At 43.8% G+C, this 6,571-nt stretch overlaps 1 protein-coding gene across 2 annotated transcripts in view; it reads right to left on the bottom strand.

The window, feature by feature from the left end:
- WDFY2 (WD repeat and FYVE domain containing 2) overlaps nucleotides 1-6,571 on the bottom strand; it is a 183,924-nt gene that overhangs the window by 164,938 nt on the left and 12,415 nt on the right. The window lies entirely within an intron of this gene.

The following is a 6,571-nucleotide window of genomic DNA, read 5'->3' as shown; positions in this document are numbered from 1 at the left end:
CTGCATACCATGTGGCATGACCAAAAAGAAAAAAAAAAAAAAAAGTGTTAAAAATCAATCAATGAATAAACAAGGCACCATCCTCCCCTGCAGCTAGGTGGCCTTGTGATCAATTTATGACCACATGTGACACTGAAAGCCAGAGAACCGTCTTCAATCATGGGGCAACCGTAGGGATGAAAGCCACAGGCTGAGATGGCAGGACGAAGAGAGACAAGGACCACCGATCTCCAGAGGTCTGGTTATGTGAGACGGATCAGCCTAAAAACACACCCACGGAGCCCAAAAGGCCCTCATCATTCACAGACCCTGCTGTCCACCAGGAAATGCATAGCTCTTCCTGATATCATTCCTAGTTATATCGACAGTTTTGTAATACCCATACTTAGAGCAGATGAAGAAGGCATCGCACAGATGGAAAAAGGATGTCTGCCCTCTTTTCACTTAATCTGCATTGTCACTTGTTGACTGATCTGCTAGCTTTTCCTCTGAAAAACCAAGTTCAGCCTGCTGTGATGTCCGTGGAGGCTCCTCGCTGGCCCCTCTACAGCTCTGAGGGCTCGTGTAGCGCAGGGAGGATGTGTGACAGGGCTGTGGGGGCCAAGGAACTAGGGGCATGCACATCCCCATTCTGCTGCTTCTCGGCTGCATCTGATCCCTGTCTTTCAACTAAGAGTGAAATACTAGCTTCCTAAAATCATTTGGAGGGTTAGATAAGAAAAGGCTGCGAGAGGGCTGAACACAGGGCCCGGCACATGGCAGGTACTCAGTAAATGTAAACTATTATTCCTTACCATTAATATCCTGGAGTTTTTTCAGCCTCCTCCCTGAAATAGGATAAAGACAGTGTCCTTATGTGCTCAGCAGTCTAGTTTCAAGCCGTTCTTTGAATTTCAGTTCACTAAATATATAACAAAATATACTGTTTATCTATCTACATATATATATATATATTCACTGATCTATCGATATATATTCATCGATCCATCCATATACATTCATCCATCTATCTATACTCATCCATCAGGAAAAAAATCTTTTACATTGCCATGTGTTTTGGAGTTTAGAAATATGGTCACCACGTGGGGTCCACCCACCAGTGCTGAAATTTCTCAAATAACAATAGCTTTGTGCTCAGCACTAGTTGTGAAATGTCTACCCAGCCCTCACTTTATATTCACTAGAGGAAAGCAGCAGTCAACATGTCAAATCAGCCAATGAAGCAGTGAGGAGAAATGTCTACCTGAAAGTGTCAAGGGCTGTATACATGAGCAGACCTCAAGGGAAAGAGGGCAGTGAAAATCATGAGAAAAGCAAGAGTCTGAGTTCATCATTCTGCGGCTACCAGGACAACAACCCCACCCACCCTGCTCCACCCAAGCGGTGGGCACATGCTGGATTGCTGACCTTACATCTCTAGCTGAGCGTGCATGTGCAAGCTTAATCTTGTCCGATTCTTTGCGACCCTATGTACTAGAGCCCACCAGAATGCCTCTGGAATTTTCCAAGCATGAATACTGGAGTGGGTGGCCATTTCCTACTCTTCAGGACCCGCAGCTAGGGCATTGGCAGGCGGTTTCTTTACCACTGAGCCACCTGGGAAGCCCCTCTTTGCTGAGACCTGCCCTCTACTCCCCACCCCCAGGCTGCAGCGGTGACTACTACATTCCTGCAGCAGGGCTCTGCTTCTGGGCACAATCCTAGAATGGACAGATGACCTGGCTGGGGACCAGTAAGTCCCTTCCCCAGGAATTCTGGAACTGGGACTGGGAGCCTGACATCATCTCTCTCTGCTCATCTAGGCTATAACATGTAAAACTCAGGAGCAGCTGACAGCCATGTGGACTAAGTAAGAAACACAGGAAGCCAGCGTGAGCAAGAGAAAAGAATGAAGCAGACACAAACCAACCCATGAGCAGCAGCGAGGCTCCAGTCCTTAGTTCCCTTCTTAAAGCCCGAATCCATCCCCGTCCTTGGATTCTGCAAGATACCTGAGCCTCCTGCCAGGTTGATTTCTGTTCACAGTACCAAAAAATGTAAGACACTCCACCATTTGCGTGCGTGTGTCCTAAGTCACTTCAGTCATGTCCGACTGTGTGCGACCCTATGGACGGACTGCAGCCCACCAGATGCCTCAGTCCCTGGGATTCTCCAGGCAAGAATACTGGAGTGGGGTGCCATTTCTTCCTCCAGGGGATCTTCCCAACCCAGGGATCGAACCCAAATCTCTTACTTCTCCTGCATTGGCAGGCGAGTTCTTTACCACTAGTGCTACCTGACAGCTAGTTTCAGAGTGAACCCTATAAACCAGGGATTTCCCTGATGACTCAGCGGGTAAAGAATCTGCCTGCAATGCAGAAGATACGGGAAACACAGGTTCAATCCCTGGGTCAGGAAGATCCTCTGGAGAAGCAAATGGCAAACCACTCCAGTGTTCTTGCCTGGGAAATCCCATGGACAGACGAGCCTGGTGGGCTTCAGTCCATGGGGTCGCAAGAGTCCGACACGATTTAGTGAGCAAACCACCACCTATAAACTGGGGGAGGCCTCACTGTAAAACAACATACAACACAAGCCTCTATGGCCCCAGTTTTGCCTACCACATTCTAAGTCCTGAGCTGGAGGCCTTGAGAAACACAGTGATGAGCATCCCAGAATGTAAGGTAATCAGAAAAATGTCAATGCCTGTGAATATGTTTACATTTAGAGTGAGCTGAGGGAACGCAGCTGTCAGGAGAGAAGGAGGAGGCCCCAGGGAGCATCGCTAATTCCTAGAGCAGTTCTACAAGAGAAAAATTTTCAGTCACTAAAGCAGAAATGCCCATTGGAGAAGGAAATGGCAACCCACTCCAGCGTTCTTGCCTGGACAATCTCAGGGACGGGGGAGCCTGGTGGGCTGCCGTCTATGGGGTCTCATAGAGTCGGGCACGCCTGAAGCGACTTAGCAGCAGCAGCAGGAATGTCCACAGCCATGGGCTTCAGGAGCAGCAGCTCCTGGGCTCTAGAGCACAGGTTCAACAGCTGTGGCTGACGGGCTTAGCTGCTCCCCGGCATGTGAGACGTTCCTGGAACAGGGATCGAACTTGTGTCTCCTGCGTTGGCACGTGGATTCTCTACCACTGAGCCAGCAGGGAAGCCCCAAAATAAAGTTTAATTAAGCTTACTGAGTCAAACCCAGGCTTCTGGGACCTGGGTCCCTGGCCCCAAACACTGTTACAAGGCGTCCAGAAACGGTAGGTTGCCACACCTAATTTCCCAATACTTGTCTTTATTTACACATTTATTTACTGTGTGCAACATCAGGTTCTCTTATAAAGGCGTCTTAATTACCTCCCTCCACCCCCACCTAATTTTTTAGAAATATAGGCATTTTGGTTATCTTTCAATTTCTCCTCCTTCTTCTAAATACCGGAAAAACAAACACAAAGACAAAAACAAACCCTCTAACCCCTGACCCCTTAAAAGGGGAAGCGTACCGTTCAGACTCAGAGGAAGCCAAAACAGCTCTCTGCTCACCATGCGCTGTCTTCCTGCCAGCAGGCAGCAGGGGTGGTGTGGGCATGGCCTCTCAGGGCCAAGTGGGCAGAGCAGGGATTTACAGGAGGGGGACTTCCGGCTACATCTTCTCATTTGTCAAGAGAAGCCAACAAGCTGGACTTGTATGTGAAATCCAGATTTTTCAAGCTTGGCTCCCAATTCAAACTTCTAAAAACGTAGCATATACAGACAAAATCTGTCTGAGGGTGGACCTCAGCCCACTAGTTGCCAAATTATAATGTCCAGTCTTCCGGTGGAGGACAGCTAAACTGGGGGTAGTTAAAATGTCATCCCTACTGCAATATATCAGGCTTCCTGGGTGGCTCCGTTGGTAAAGTTTCCACCTGCCAATGCAGGAGATGCAGGTATGATCCCTCGGTTGGGGAAATCCCCTGGAGGAGGACATGGCAACCCACTCCAGTATTCTTGCCTTGAAAATCCCATGGATAGAGGAAACCTGGCCAGCCACACTCAGTCCATGAGGTTGCAAAACAGTTGGATACGATGGAGAGACTAAACCACCACCTCAATATATTGGGTTGGCCAAAAAGTTCATTTGGGTTTTTCTGCACCATCTACGGAGAAGCCCAAACAAAGTTTTTGGCCAACCCAATACTCCCCATGGAAGACCCAGGATACACTGCCCTTGCCCCCCAGGAGGCCAATGGAGGCAGTGAACACACCATTTCAGAACAAGATGGCAAATGGAGAGAGAGAAAAGTTTGCAAAAGAGAACACAGGACCGCCACCCACCAGCCACACACCTCCCCTGACCCCTGACTTTCAGGGAGAACAAGTTTGAGAAGTGGCAGTAAAAAGAGGACAGAGTAACCCCACCTTGATACATCTAGAGAAAAGATAAAGGGACTCAACCATAAGAAAGCAAACCAACAAGAATTCCACAGCCCCACTTTCGTGTATCCAAGGCGATTCTTAAAATAGTCAAGCCTTAATGAAACCATGACAACAGGCATGATGGTACCATAAGTAAAAAATAAAACTAACTTGTACTGAGAACCATCTATGCTCCAAGTACAATGCCAGGTGCTACAGGAATATCATCTCGTGTAAACCTCCCAACAATCCTGAGAGGAATCATTATTCTCAGATGCAGAAAGAGACTCTGAAATCGTGAAGTTTGGAAAAGAGCCAAATGATGCTTTTCCCATTAACTCGCAGACCAAACCAAAGAGAGTCCAGCTATTATTATACATATTTTCAATGGCAGAGTCAAGAATAATTCATTAGCTACAATAATTAAAAGTGTAAGGGAGTGGGGAGGGTGGAATTAGGTGAAGGAGATTAAGAGATACAAATCTCTAGTGGTAAAATAAATAAGCCATGCGGATGAAACATACAAAAGAAGAAACATCAAAAAGTTATACTGTCACCAAATTATGACTAGGATGAAAGACGAATATTTAATGAATCTCTGGGTAAAGAATTAGGAATGATGGAAGAAAGTTCAATTTAAGAAAAGGATAGATGGTTAAACTCAAGAGTGAACATTTTCTATATTAAAAAATTAAAAGGCTAACAGTACAGTATAAGACATATCTGGATATATAACAGAGATACGGTTAGTATTCTTACTATATTTATAAAATATATCTATATATATATATAAAAAAACAAAAAATTTTCAGGAGAAACAGAGGTCAGGAACAGACAATTCACAAAAGGAAAAATGAACAAGTAAAAAGCAAACAGAAAAATATTCACAAATCAGTCCAAATATGCAAATTAAACATCAATGAAGTGCCATAATTTATTAAGTAAATTGTGAAGAAATTGTTTATTTTTAGAATTTTTATTGGAGTACAGCTGATTTACAATGTTGTGTTAGTTTCAGGCGTACAGCAAGGTGAGTCAGTTACACATACACATATATTCGCTCTTTTAGATTCTTTTCCCATATAAGTCATTACTGAGTATTGAATAGAATTCCCTGGGTTGTACAGTAGGTTCTTATTAGTTATCTATAATATATATAGCAGTATGCATATGTCTATCCCAATCTCCCAATTAAACCTCCTCCCCCCCAAAATTTTAAATAATAATACCAGTGGCTGGTCAGATTTGGAAAACTAATACTTCCTATGTCACTGTAATTATAAACTGGCACAAGCCTTTCAGAAAGCAGTATGGCAATCTTCTTACAATTAGTCCTAAAGAAATCATCTAAAACCTGGAAGGAAAAACAGCTACACGCACAACAATGTTCATCATAACATTTAAAAAGCTGAAAATAAACAGCCAACAGTAGGTGATGGAATCGTCAGTGCTGTCTCCACTAGTAATCAGTACCTTGAAAGTAGGATGTCTTGTTCATGATGAGTTCCAGGAGCAAATTCATATAGTACAAGCATTCAATAAATATGGGTGAATACTGAAGGAAAGATATGCAGCCACTTAAAATGATTAAAGACTAGGGACCTGGTGGCACAATTTTAAGTAGGGGACAAGAACAGAAAAGTGTACGATTACAGTCCTATTTTTGAAAGTTACATTAGGAAAACTGCTAGAGGGAAATACATACAACACAGTCTGTGCTGAGAGATAGATGAGCGATTATTCTTTATTATGGTTATATTATCTCTACTTAAAATATAAACACCCTTCAGAGGGATTATTATTATAATTACTTAAAATATAAGTTAATCCTTAGAAACTGAGGAAAAGGTTAAAAATTTAATAACTAGCAGAAAACACATAAGATCCCCCAATAGCTCCATATTACAGGGATATCCACCCAGCTAAAAAGAAAAGTACAGTCATATAAAGAGGCTACTAACTGACTTTCATAACTTGGATGAGATGTATCATTTCTGAGTCCTAACTCAGTAATAAATGAACACATCACAGGAAGCCAAAACACAGCTACTTCAATAGCTGTTCAATCTGCTGCACTCCTGGTTTCTTCTGAACTCTCTTTGGCTCTCAGCTGAAAGGGCTTAGTTAGTTATCTCTTGACCCGGAGGCTTCCAATGAGACAAGGTCAATTCTCTAATCTATGGAAATTCAGAAAAGCAAG

This window comes from Ovis aries, chromosome 10 (assembly GCF_016772045.2).
Source record: "Ovis aries strain OAR_USU_Benz2616 breed Rambouillet chromosome 10, ARS-UI_Ramb_v3.0, whole genome shotgun sequence".
In the NCBI taxonomy this organism is placed as follows: Eukaryota; Metazoa; Chordata; class Mammalia; order Artiodactyla; family Bovidae; genus Ovis; species Ovis aries.
Note: the sequence above shows the minus strand (reverse complement) of the source record. Positions and strands in the feature narration are given on the sequence as shown.